This window comes from Fukomys damarensis, unplaced genomic scaffold (genome assembly GCF_012274545.1).
Source record: "Fukomys damarensis isolate Sample0158 unplaced genomic scaffold, DMR_v1.0_HiC HiC_scaffold_14, whole genome shotgun sequence".
NCBI classification, from domain to species: Eukaryota; Metazoa; Chordata; class Mammalia; order Rodentia; family Bathyergidae; genus Fukomys; species Fukomys damarensis.
Genome location: NW_022900926.1, coordinates 45,733,149 through 45,748,038, shown reverse-complemented (window position 1 = coordinate 45,748,038; position 14,890 = coordinate 45,733,149). Strand labels below are relative to the sequence as shown.

The 14,890-nt window shown below is 33.9% G+C and overlaps 2 pseudogenes; one reads left to right on the top strand and one right to left on the bottom strand.

The window, feature by feature from the left end:
• Positions 1 to 3,775: 3,775 nt before the first annotated feature.
• On the bottom strand, positions 3,776 to 5,741 carry LOC104866878 (annotated as a pseudogene).
• Positions 5,742 to 11,211: 5,470 nt separating this feature from the next.
• On the top strand, positions 11,212 to 11,441 carry LOC109118268 (annotated as a pseudogene).
• Positions 11,442 to 14,890: the final 3,449 nt, after the last annotated feature.

Below are 14,890 nucleotides of genomic sequence, written 5' to 3'. Positions count from 1 at the left end.
GAGAGAGAGAGAGAGAGAGAGAGAGAGAGAGAGAGAGAGAGAGAGAGAGAGATCCTAATTCATTACTAAAAGAAATGTTTGCATTTTTTACGTATGTATTTTGCAGTACATTTTCCAAATAATGGATTGAAATTTTTCATTACATCATCTGTCTGGGGACTCTGAAATATGATAAATACAACACAAGTAAGTTTTGGAAATTCAAAGAATAGATCTGAAAAGTAAATAAACAGTATAATAACATATATTGCTTTTTTTAAAAAATTACATATAAGATGTAAAAAATAGAAAATCTACAGCAATAATAATAATACTAGCCAAATTTAACCACTTTTATATTACTTTTTAAATCCTTTTCTATCCTTTTCATGGAAATATATCAACATATGCATACATATGTATTTCTATATCTATGAATAAATATATATTCAATATAAGAATGAATTTTATGTTTTATTTATCTTTTTTTGCAAGTAGAATTCATGAAAAAATGTATAACTCCATTTTAGTGGTGAAAAATTTCCAGTTATGGAAAGTTTAGATTTTTCTTGAGTTCTTTATTATTGCAAACACATGGAATCTTGAATATAGTAGACTTAAATAAGTATTTGCTTTTCAGGAATAAGTAACTTCATTAAAATATGTAAAAATTTTTTGACATACTCATTTTTCTCATTGCTGAATTTTCCCTTTAACTACAATTGATCTATTTTTGCCTAATCTTGTTCCAGCAATAATTAAAAATTATGAATTAAAATTCAAAACATATTTGTTCCAAATTTGCTTTAAGGGGTTCATACCAAGGTGCACACTAGATGAAAGTGAAGAAAAAGGAGACTTTACATACATTTTTGTCTTCACTCAAAGGAGCTGGAAGATATAAGAATCTGAGGACCAGAAGCCATCCTAATAGATTTTCTTGAAGTTGTCATTTGATATCTAGATATGTTTATTCAAAATATCTTTTAAAATTTTACATTAAATGCACATCTAAACCTAGTCCTAATTTCATAATTATGAAATAAAGCAGTTATTGTTAACATCTATTGTACTCTGTGTCAGTATTTATGACTGTATGGCTTGTGTGTTTAGACTCTTTGTCAATGATATTGTTTCTTTGCTTTGACATTTTTAAATGTGCACCCTTTAGCCCAGGGATCAACAAAGTTGCACACAGGCCAGATCTGACATGTAATCTCCATTATGTATGGATCTCAAACTAAAAGTGGATTCTACATTTCTCAAATGTTATCAAAAAAAGAAAAACAGCAACAAAAAATGTGACTCAGATCATACGTGGCTTACAGATTGCTGGATTGTCACAAACAAAGGCTACTGAACCCTGCTTTAATTCCACAAATAATCTAGGCTAACACTAGAGTTTCTAAATGGTGTTGATACTACCACTAATAGTGTTCAGCAAAAAGAGCAATGGTCGCAGATTTCTTTAGTCTAATAAGTTAGAAAACCTGAATTTAGCAAAGTTTTGTTTATGCTATTATTGTACTATACTTTAGTAAGCCAACATGCATTTTAAATTTCTAAAAATAAGAAAATACAGCAAAATGTTTTGTTTTTCTGTTTTACTGCTGCAGAAGCTTTGTTTTCTAAGGCTGTGGTTCTATGAATATTGGTTGGGATGCATCCGTTAAAAATAACGGGGAAGTAACATCAAATATACAAGAGTAGTATGATGAACTGATTTTTAGCACAATGATGAATTCTTCTTCTATTCACCAATTTTAGGGATTAATTAGGTTAACATATTTTCATTATACCACTTTTATATGCCAATGAAAAATGAGTGTTTACAATTTATTCAGGTTTTTCAGGATCATTTTTTTTTCTTCTACTTCAACTTTCTGATGGTGATACTCAAAATTTGACACAAAGGGTAAAATGAAAAAGTACAAATATGTTGACAAAAATAACTGCTTGGTTCTGAATTAGCTTTTACAGAATGTTAGAGATAGTAATTTAATACATCTGCTCCATTCTTCATTATTAGCACTGTACTGGGAAGGACTGTATACAACTTCAATGAAAAATTTACTGCAGCCAGAGAAGGTAGCTCTGGAAATATCACTTTTTCCAGTTTTCAGTTGTCTGCTACGTAACTGCACTGTGAATTTAGATTTTTGTTCATCAGTTTAGTTTATAATTTTATTAAACTTCAAACTCTGCTGTCACTAGTAAACTCTTTTAATTAGGAAGAGATTTTAATTACCTAATCAACCTAAATACTAATGTGTTCATGTACACACTCTGTTCCACTTTTAACATGACATCAAAATGTTTCAGGTAAACTGTAAGACCTTGTAAATAGAGTGCCTACAAAACCAATAGGAAAAAATATTTGAACAATTTTTCTTACAGACTTTTGTAATCTAAACTGTTACTATTTACTATTTCTCTGGTCAGGGGATTTAGTGTAGAGATATCTACAACTATCTTGGAACTACAGTTGTAGGATTCTCTTGGCCCCTGTTTTATTATAAGCAAATATTCTACATTCAACCCACTATTTTACAAGCTACATAGATCTTAGCTTTCAAAACAAGTCAATTTATCCTCAGGGACTGTGATTCTCCCTGTTTGGCTTTGTTGCCCAGAATTATTTTTGTTACTCTAGGCCTCTTCAGGTTCCAAATGAAATTAAGCATTGTTTTCTCTAATTATGTGAAGTATGCTCTTGATATTTTGGTGAGGATTGCATTAAATCTGTATAACATGTTGGTTCTTCCCTGACTTGAAATTACACTACAAAACTACTATGATAGGAACAAAATGGTACTGGAAAAAAAAAAAGACCCAAGGATCAATGGAACAGATTAGAAGATGCAGAAGATAAAACTCCAAACAGCTCCCTTATCTTCAAAAAAGGGGCCAAATACTTTCATTGGAAGAAAGATAAGCTTTTCAGTAAATGGAGCTGAAAAAATTGACTGTCTCCATGCTGAAGACTAAAACTAAACCTATCTCATCACACACTAAACTAAAATAAAAATGGATCGAATATCTAAATATTAAAAATAAAACACTAAATCTGCTGAAAGAGAGAATAGGTAGAACTCCTAAAGACATAGATGTAGACAAAGACTTCATGAACAAAAGCCAGACCTTATGAGAAATATTACATAGGATCAACAACTGGCATCTCATCATATCAAAAAGCTTTTGCACAGAAAAAAAAAATATCAGCAGAGTGAAGAAACAGCCCTTGTCTGCTAAATACCCTTTTCTGGTAAATATACTCAGTAAGTGAAGCAGAAAGTAGCATTTTGTTTGCATTTCCTGGAAGTCCAGCTATTAACCCAAAATTTTGTGAGCTCCCTCCAGGCCAACCTTTGCTGTTTTTCAATGACATGTCTAAAACACGTAACTGACTGTCAGCTTCAGCTCCCTGTTGACTACAGAATAAAACACAAACTCCAGCCCACCAAATACGAATTTTCATGATCCAGCTTTTGCTCCAGGTCTTCTTTGCTATTATGTTCCAGCAATTCCAAATCCCTATTTCCCACAACACAACATACTTGTTGATAAGTAAGCATTATGGTTATCCATTCTTTAAAATAAATACCCTCTACTTCTTTTTTTAAGTTTTCTTTTTTTCAAGTTTATTTTTATATAATAGGTAATCAATTCTGTAAAAATTGTAAACATCACCTTTATTAATAGTTAAATATAGTTCTGTAAACAAAGTCAGCAAAAAGTCTTAATTATGAAAATTGTGAAAACATGAAACTTATTTCTGAGTATACTTTTTTAAACATTAAAAGCCAGTAAATGTAGAAGTTGAGGAGGAGAAAAATGCCGACAACAGATTACTTGAACTATCTTCTTCCCAAATATCCCAAATATTGCATACACTATTGTTTTTCAGTGTAGCTTGTAAAACCCAAAAATTCTGACTAATCTTCACTAGTCTGAAATAAATCCAGTAGGGATTGTACTGTTGAAGTACAAATCCTGTTTTCTTCCTGTGTAATAAGAAATTCAGTTATTTTCTTATCCGATTCACCATTTGGTTCCAGATTTTCTTTTTTATTTTGCCCTAATAATATCCTCAATTTTCAGTGGATCTTAGTTGAAGGTAAGTATATTATTGATGTCACATTCATTGAGTTCTTCAGGAGGATGACAAGATGGAATTTTTATCTTTATTGTTAGTTGCTCTTTTGAACTGTTTATTGTTAACAGATCAGAGTCATGACCAAATGATGATGAAGGTCTTTTTGCTGGAAAAAGCATAGTTTCTGATTTTTGTTTTAGATAGGATACGTAAAATCCATCTTGAAAGGAGATGTCTTGTATAGATGACTTGTATAGATGTCTATAGACTACTAGGATTTTCATTTATGATTAATTCATGTTCAGATATATCAAGAATGCAATTCTGTTTGCTTTTACATGGAGGTAGTTGTGTAAAACTCTGTTTTGTGCCATTTTTAGCTCCATTTAACATGGAACATTCATTATTTATTTTCTCATTAAGTCCTTTCATTCCATTTGAAGGGAAAGGGATTGGTTCTGAAATAAACACACGCTTTTCTTTGGGTTCCTGGGTTTCTTCAACAAGGAAAATCTGCTGAAGCATCTGTTCATTATTTTCCCTGAAGTTTTTTAGAGAAATATTTTTGAAGTCTACCATTTCTTTTGGTTCAGTCTTCTTCTGGACATCTGAGGAGACAGGAGAAAGGGATCCAACACCATATTTTAGTCTATTTTTTTAGGTGTATCTTTTTCATTTTCCACAAAATCAAAAATGAATTTAGACACAATATCATCAACAACTTGGTACTGGTTACTCTCTGCAAAGTTTCTGTGCTGCTCACTAAGAAGGCGAATTTCAAGATCTTCCTATTTCTGTAAACAACATTCACAGTATCCTTTTGTTTTCTTCTTTTTCAAACCTGGAGGTGAATTGGGGCTCCACCACATTTATTACCATCTGTTTGGATATTAGTTTAACCCGAGCTCGCTTTGGATGCTAGCTGGCTTACCTACATCAAATGGACTGCAGAGTTTCTGAACAGAATAGTTTATAAAAGTCATACTGGTCAGCTGAAAATAAAATGGCTTATAAAATTGGCTCATAGCTTCTACTTGTACAGAAGTCTTTTTAAGTCTTCCTGTTTTCGTCTTTTGTGTTCCAGTACCAACTTTCCCCCCCACATCTTACAGAAGTACTTGATTTCCTAAATCTTGATTCTTTTGTTCAACATAGCATCTAATATCATCAATATGAAGAATCTTTATTCTCCACAACGAGGCATTTTTTGAAGGAGTAAGTTCATGATCCCTGATAGCTTTTTCGACCAATAATTTTCCTCTCTTAAACACATTGTGTTGGGAGAGTTAAAGGAACTCCCATCATGACTGGGATGAAGTGAACTGGTTTCTGCAGCATATGTGGATTCTGGACTGAGGACAGGAAAAAATTGACTCAGTGTGCAAATTTTGCTTCCTTTTTATTTGAAATAAGATAACTGATATCTTTGTTGAGAAATTCTTCAACTCTCCTTCCTAGGTCCTTTATAACTTTTTGCAGTTTTTCAGATGTGGTGGCAGAAGGTAAGTCAAAATAAAATATTTTTCCCGAGCGGGGACTTACATATGGAGTTTTCTGGTCTGTTACTCTTTTTAAGAGATTTCAAAGACGGTCTGTTCTTTTCATTTTTCACTTGGATTCCATCCTGGAATCCTCTGCCGTGGATCCCCATGGCTACGCCGTTCATGGCAGCCAAGCGGTTCTACATGCTGAGTCCCGGCTGGAGCCACAGGGCACGGCCGCGGGGACCAGGCTTCTCCGGGGCAGTGGAACGGCTGGCTCCGCGGGCGGAGTTACTGGGGCTGGATCCGGCTTGGAGGCTCAGCGCAGTAAGGAGAAGCACTGCCGACTAGGCGGCGGCGGGTGAAGATTCCTACCGTCTACCTTTTAATAGTTCATGTCCCTGTTTAATTCTCCGTGAGGCCATTACAAGACCCTTAATTTCATCTTCTCTCCTATAACCCAGGGAACTATTCCCTTTGTGTAAATACTGAATTTCATAAATGCATTTGTTGTAATGGTTAGCACACCACTTTAAAGTGATGTCTTCTTTTTCAATCCCGGGGGGGGGGTCTAAATAGTCCCTCTCAGCCCCTGACCTACAGAAACAAAGCACCGTTAACGCTGTGTGGAAGTCAGCGCAAGGTTCTCCCCATTTGCTGGACTGATGTGTTAGATACTATCATCACAAATGTAATACTAATAGCAGGAAGCAGGAGGACAGGCAACAAATTTGGTATTTCTTATTTGAAGGCCTCACCTAGTCAGTATGTTCTCAGCAAATGAGGTCAATGAAGACATGTAACGAAAAAGAGCCTGCCTGATCCAAAGTAACAAAGTATGCTCTGGGAAAAGAAAATAGCCACTTTCTCCTCTTTTACTTTCTAGACATTTATTCATACAAAATATTTTTTTCTGATAATATTAACAGAATGTGACAATTACTTTTTTAGACAAAATGTTGTTTTCAGATTCTGTGATAATATAACTTAAACTTCTGCTTTTTGTAAGCACAAGAAGGGATATGGTTTCACTCTAGGCATAATATTACTCAAATATGTTTACCACATTAAAACGAGATTGAGTTTTAAATTTTTCTAAATTATGTGGTTCTCACAAACTTCAGTTAAGTTCCTAATAAAACCACCAATATATTATTATATCAATAGCTTCCTATTTATTCCTAAATCTCAAATCGATCTTTCTTCAAAGTTAATTTCAAAATCTCAGAAACAGTATTTTTCACCTCACCGTGACTTAACCAGTGCAGTATTTTCTTCTGTCAATTCTGAAGTATAAAATGAGAAATCTGCTTTTATTAATCTAGTTAGAGGAATGAACTTCAGACTTCTAAAACGCAGCAAAAAAGATTGAGTCAGGCAGGAAAAAAAAATAATGAGAAAGTTAGGATGCCTTAGTGAGCAGGCAGAGTCATTTTATGTAGAGGTTTCCCTCAAGCAACTAAATCGAGCCCAAACAAGCCTATATCTCTGAAACTTGCTTCACCCGCCATTCCGTCGCAAAATACATTGTAATAATATCATAAAACAGCTTGAGACGAAGAAGGATTCTGATTGACTGTTCAACATTCCAAAAGGGTAGATTAATATCTGTGAATCTCACAGCTGAAGCATTTTAATGCAAACTTGCAGTTTGTGGGAATTGAGTCTGTCCACCAAAATCACTTATTTATATATAGGAAATGGTGAGGAAATAGACATTTCATAATAGCAATGAGTCCAGGGGATGCTGTTATCATGAGCTAATCACATCCCATGGGCACGATAGCACTCAGCTGTGTCCCCTGTCTTGTAATGCTCCAGAGGAATGATTATCTCATGATAATAAACCTTATCGTGGCTTAGTGGGTAATAAAAAAATATATACTTTCTTTCCAACTTCTTGGGTATTTATTCATCAGCTAACTTTTTCCCACTTGAGTTCTGGTCATATGTTACTTCCTGCTTAGAAGACAAAAAGAAATCCTGTGTTTTGATAACAATTTCAGTTAGCAAAGTGGGAAAAAATACATATACAGTGTGTGACTGTATTGATCTAACTGAAAGAGCAGCATTGCAGACAAGCCCCAGTCTCCTGAGACCCATATATGGAAGATCCATACTTACACTGACATTTGATAGGATGTCTAGACTTTGATAGGATGTCATCCACTTTGGAGAAAGAAATGTGTTTTGAAGCCCCCAAACAGTAAATGCAAATAGATGCTTGTCCAATGCCACACTTGTTTTTAAAGCTTTAATGCACAATTCAGCATGGACATTTAATTGGGGCTTGCAGACCATGAAGCCAAAATGTGTGGTCCTATTTAGATAAAGCATCCTACCAATGACCCTCCCACTGGCAGACTGCCAGATTCTCAAACAGAGATTCAAGGTATTGTAAGTCACAGCAGCAGGGACTTCTTTGCTTTCTGGGAATATTGACAGTTTAAAATACAAAGCCAGTGAGAATGATAAGGCACCATCAAAGGGAAACAGAAAATCAAAAAGGACTGGAGCAAAAGACAATTTGAATGAAGTGAAGTGAAACACATTTGTGAATTACAAATGTTTTACTTTTTTGTTATCTACAAACTTGAAGATTTTTCTAATTGGCTTCTTCTGTTAATAAGGAACTATCTATACATTTTAAATTAAAAATATATGGATATCTTCCCCAAAGAATTAAAAGAATCACACCACAGTGATATATGTGCCCCCATGTTCTTAGCAGCACAGTTTGTAACAGCTAAAACTGGGAAACAGTTCAGTTACCCTTCAACTGGAGACTGGATAAAGAAAATGTGTTTTTTAAATAAAATGAAGTACTATCCAGCCAGAAAGAATGAGAATTAGAGACATTTATAGCTCAATCAATACACATTTAGTAGAGACTCTTAAGTGAAGTAAATAGGACATTTGTAAATAGGAAATAGTTTCTCTGGTGTGAGAAAATGAAAGTGTAAATAAGGACTAAAAGGTATTATAGATCATCTGAAAGAGGAAGAAAGGGGGCAAAGTGGAAGGGAAGTGGAAAGGAAAAAAGGGAATGGAATTAATATGAGAAAAATGAAAAAATGGAAACTAAGTCTTTGTAAATAAGGAGAGGTGGAGGAGTTGAAAGGAGGACAGGGGAATAAAGAAAAAATAAGAACCAAGATAGATTACATAAAGGTACAAATTTCCAATGATGAATGTCATTATACTGTGTACCTGACATGTACCAATAAAATTAATAGAAAATATATCCTTAACAAGATGCTTTCTAGACAAAAGGAAATATTTGTAAGATACATTTGTTTTATACACTAAGATCAATATATAGAAATATGCAACATTTACTACTTTAAAAATTAAAGCTAGATCTAATGAAAACATAAGTTCAATGTTAAACACACACAGTATGACCAAACCAAATGAGTGAACCAAAAATTAATGATAGTATATGTACTTAGTATCATAAAATTAAATATGCGGTAACAATATTTGTAAGTCAATGTGTAGAAACTATAAATCTCCACAGGCCACATTATATACATTCACCTAGGGAGACAGAATTATGATTGCATAATAGGGTAAAAGAAACAGCAAAAGACTATCTATAGGGCTGTCACTACGGCAATTGAACTTGGGCAAATCATTTTATGTTTCAATTCATTAGTTTAGACTAGATGCCTTCTTGCATTCTACCCAATTCTGAGTTTCTACCAATATTATATAATTAGATGTGGATCTTATTTAATTTCACCTCACTGTTCACTATAAACAAGAACAGAAATTAAAACCATGAAGTAAATCATGAAGGCCAAGGGCAGAGATAAGAAAAGAAATAGGAGTGGAGATGATCTTTGTCTGTCGTATGTTGCCAACTCCCAAGTTGGTCTGTTTCATTAGATAACTAGTCCTTTTGTGAAAAGATGAGGCATGTTATTATAAAATTGTTTGGTAAAATTAACAAAAAGATTTTAAATTGTCACTACAATAAAATATCAGTATGTTATTACTAATACACTACATGTATGGATGGAAATTTTTTAAATACAAAAACAAATTTGCTGCTTTCACCTTGAGTTAGTGGGATAGTGAGTTGTATAAAAGTTTACTCTTTCTATCTCTCAAACTCCCTGTTAAATTGATTAGAAAGAAAATAGTACTAATTAAATGAAGCTAAAGAACTATATTTATTCTGTTTGCCTAAATTGTCTCCAGTCAGTGAATTCAAAAGGGATATCAAGTGAAATCTATAAAATCAGGGTTGGTAGACCATTGAATTGATATTGTAATTAAAAGAAGTTGACCGAGGACAGTTGAAATTCTAACAAATATATAGAAAATTTATGAATCTCAAGCACACTAATAACTTCCTCATTACCCTCATTATCCATGCTTTTAATGTTGCTGATTTTATAAAGTTACATGCAAAATCATAATGAATGATTAAGCTTTAATATCACATAGGCTAATTATTTGTATCCTAAGGTGGATAAGAAAATATTTTAGGAAAGTTTGGAAGTAGATGGGAGATAAAACAAAAGGGAATACAATTTTTTAAACTAAAAATGGGGGGGGGATTCTGGAGAGATGATAACCTAGCAACATAGTCTTTCAGTCTGTTTAAACCCTCAAAGTAGGCAAAAAAAAGAAAGCTATATAGAAAAGGCTGAGTAATAGGACTATTTGAAGCAGAATCAGGAGAATGAGAAGGAAGCATTCAAGGCCACGTGGTCTGATATCTACAGAGAGAAGAAAGGAGTAATGAGCACAGTGACTGGTGGACTAGGTAACAGGAGAGACACTTAAGGACCAACAAGCAGTAAATGAAAAGTGTCTGCCCAGTTGGTGAATAAGAAGTAGACTGAGGTGAGCACTGACCCTCTCTACAAGAGGTGAGAACAAAGACTTCATCACAGGAAGGACAAAAGGGATTGGGGCAGTTAGGCCTCTATGAACTCTCAAAATTCATTCCACAACAGGTATCCACAAGAGTGGAGACTTGGAAATAGAGTTAAAATTTGCAATATAAAAAAGAGAAAGTCAAGATCAAAATAATGGAGGGGAAGAAAATCAGAAATTAAATGGCAAAAGTCAGTGTCCTTTAGAAAGATTCCTGAAGTCCTGTCTCTTTTTAAGAACTGACAAAAGGGAATTCCTTACAAAAGTGAAAAGTAGAAATTGATGAAGGTTAAATTCCATGAAAATTTATTTAAGAAACAAAGAATAAGATCAACACTCCAATAGACAATCAGCTATGCCACAGAAATTTATTTACAAAATAGAAGAATACTATGTCATAAAAAAACTAAAAGAGTTTAAAAATTTATAACAAACATGGAAGAACAATAAAAATCGGCATAAGAGAAATTAAAATACATGAATATAGAACTATGGTAAGAATAACAAAAGAAAATCTTTTCAGAAATGAAAGTCAAACTATAAAGAACACTAGAGCTAATAAATGAATCAGATAAAAATTTAAGGGAAGTAGGAAAACAATGAAATTTAAAATTTCAAAGGAGATGAGCTTTAATAATCAGTTAAAATATTAAATAAGGGTCAAGAAAACTAAAGCGAGATTTAAAGCTCCGAGCCTATCGCGGGAGCGTGACTGTGAAGGCAGATTCCCTTTCAAAGGATTTCTGAGCCTGCGGATTAGACAAGATGAGCAAGGCTCACCCTCCTGAGCTGAAAAAATGTATGGACAAGAAGTTATCATTGAAATTAAATGGTGGCAGACATGTCCAGGAACACTGAGAGGATATGATCCCTTTATGAATCTTGAGATAGATGAATGTGTGAAGATGGCAACTAGTGGGGGACAGAACAATATTGGAATGGTGGTAATATGAGGAAATAGTATCATCGGGTTGGAAGCCTTGGAACGAGATTAAATAGTAACTGTTCGGCAGAGAAATCCATCCCCTCTTCAGAGCACTAGCTGTGACTAAAAATTGGGTCATACACATTTTCATACTAAATTTTTTGTTAAATAAACTTTTGTAAGTTAAAAAAAAAGCTAATGCAAGAAGACAAACAACAAAGAAAAAATCCTTAAAAATTCTCATTTGTTTTCTGCTGTAAAAGTATAAAAGTATATGTTGAAAGACTACATTACATACCAGATATTATTAACCTTGAACAAATCACACCTGAACATATATATTCTGTCTAGCATGGTAATTGCTATTTAAGAAAAGATTGTATGTATTAGTAAGAGTGTTAAGGAAAAGTAACGTTTAAATACTGTTTAATGGAATGTAAATTAGTAGCAATGAAAAAACACTACTGAATTGTCTCAGAAAACTGCTAATGAACCTATTATTTGAATCAACATCCCACTTGTGATATCAGGATCTTATAGAAATACTTGAATTATTTTAATTTCACCATTGTTCATGATAGCTAACGTATGGAAACAGCCTCTCTGTCCATAGACTTATGAATGGATAAAGAGAGTGAGTTTACATCATGAAATGGAGTATTACTCAGCCTTTGAAAAGAAGAAAACCCTGCTATGTGTAACAACATTCATGGTCTTATGAATAAATAATGTTAAGTGAAATAAGTCAGACACAGAAAGACAAACACTGTATGGCTTCACTTATTTGTGGAACCTAAAGTATTCAAATACATAGGAGTATAGTGTACTAGTAGAGAGTTACCAGCACATGAAAGGAAGAGCAAACTAGGAAGCATTTTCTTTGTTTATACAGTTTTTCAGCTATATAGGATTGATCAATTATCGATGGTGACAATAGGTAAAAATACTGCAACATGCAATGAAATTTGCAGAGTGAATATCCATAGCATCCTCATCATACATATATCCACAGAACCAGAGTAAATGAATAAATAAAAAAATGCAGAACTGTATCAACTGACTTATATGAAGTAAAACCTCAAATAAGTTAAACTAAATAAACAGATGGATATAACAGCACAACAACGAAAGGAAATATTATATGGAATACATGCAATCATCATCAACTGTTGAAAACTTCAGCACTCTGATATGATCAGGGACTTCATTAATCTGTTAAATATTCCTTACAACAACCTATACTTTAGTGAATTAATTAGTTAATATTCTACTCCCACCCCAACATCAACCATAAAAGTAATGTTATGACATTTACCAATAATATATTCTACTAGAGCCTCAAAATAGTATGATAAGGAATTTTAAAATAAGTAAATTACAACATAAAATATCTTTATTTTTGCAGATAAAATATGTACAAAAATTTAAAGATCCTCCAAAATTGTATTTGATTTGATAGGTGAATTTAACAATGGGCACAGAAAAAAGTGAACATATAAAAATCAATTTTATTTCATATAGAAATACACAATTACAATATAAAAATTACTTCCAGAAATACAAAAAAGCAAATTATATAAGATCTAGATATGTAGAAAAATGTGATGTTTATTGATTAAAAACTTCAATATTCTTAAGGTAGCAACTCTTCCAAATAATGTAGACTTTCAGGGCAATTTTAATCAAAGCACAGCTCATTAATTTTTTTTTAAGAGTAGAAAAAATTTATTGAGAGAAAGACAGCTTCTGTCTAAGAGAGGCAGAAGGGGAACCAGAAAATGTGTTGCCCACTCACCCAACTTCTCAAAGGCGTTTTATGTGAAAAAGCCATGGTGAGGAGGATAAAGGTGAGACAAAACTATAGTCAAACAGTAAGATTACAAATGCAGTCACTTAGGCAATATTTGAATCAATGAGTAAAAAGGGAAAAGAAAAAAATGTGAGAGAATGAAAAGATGAAAATAAAGTGTTTGTAGATGGGGAGGGGAGGAGGGGGTGAAGGGAGGGCAGAGGTAAGGGGAAAAAATGAGAATCAAGACTTGTCATGTAGAGGTACACGATCTCAACAATGAATGTAACTGTACTGTATCTCTAAAATGTACCAATAAACTCAATTAAAGCTGAAAAAAGAAAAAAGAGAAATCACAAGGTGAGCAAAACTATGAGCAACCCATAATATTATGACAAGTATAGTTTTTTAGGTAATATTGATTAAACGGGGAAACAAATTATGTAGCAAGTGTACAGGGAAAGAATAAGAATTTTTGGTGGAAAGGTATAGGCCAAGGATCTTTCTTGGAAGATATGTGTTCCCCACCCAGGTGATTGATAGCTATCTAGAATATCAACCACTGCTATTCATTCTTAGAGGGAGTACATGGATGTGATAGTTTTTCTTCTTTTACAATGCTGACTTTCAATGATTTTGTCTTGATTGTCCTCCATGTTGGCTCAATTGTACTCGGTATTGGCTCCCAGAACTGGCCTTATCTAACTTCCTAAAAGTCTAATTAACTTATCTATCTACAATATCCCCCACTCTGAAGAAGTACCTCTAACTGCTGTGAGTGGGCAAAGGGTGAGGACCATTCTGGGTACTTCTGGCTGAAGAGGGTCATAGTTGTGATCAGCAGTCAGAGTTTCTCTACAGAGGGTCTACCTAAAGGCCATCAGTAGGTGCCAGGCCTTGCATCTTGGATAGATGTATAGCTCTGACTCTGAGGAGACAAAGCCAAAAAAACAGTTAAGGATCCATGGGCCAAATTAGAAGCTCAACAGGATTGCTATGGCTATAGCCAACAAGCATTTTCACCATGAGGAACTAGTAATAGCCTCCCACAAAGAGGAGAAGGAGAAGGTCCAGGGGATTTTAGAATCCAACATAGAAGTTGTATTTTTTAGTTTAGCAGTTATGTGCTGTTTACAAGGTCGATGTGGTGGATGCAGGTAAAAGAAGTGTAGCACATTTGTCATTGGTTCCATTTGTATGACTGCTTAGAGTTTGACACTCTCTAGGCAAAAATGAAACCTTTAAGAAATGAGAGCGTGTATAATTGAAGCATGAGCACACTAGAATGGAAGGGCAGTTGGGAGACAGTCACACAGAAATTGAAACAGTGATTATAAACTGCTGGCTCTTAGATTATTTCATTGAAGTTTCTGTGAGAATAAGGTTTTACTTAAAATGATCTTTGTAGAAAACAAAATTAAGGGATAAAGGGTTTCAAGTAACTGATACTCATTATTATTTCATTGTGTATGTACTCATGCCTTCTGGGTATACAAATCTTCTAGGATACTGTTTGTGCTAATGGTCTTTTTGTGACTCAGGCATCTGCCTTTCTCTTGCACTCCAGCTACTTGTGATGAGATGCACATGTCAAGCCAGCATGAGATAAGCAGTCAAATAATAGTTTTCTCAAGAACTTGTAGGGCCAGGCATGTAGCTCAGTAGTTCTGCCTCCTGCCACTCAAGGACCGGAGTTCAATCCCCGGTACCAAAAAAAAAAAAAAAAAAAA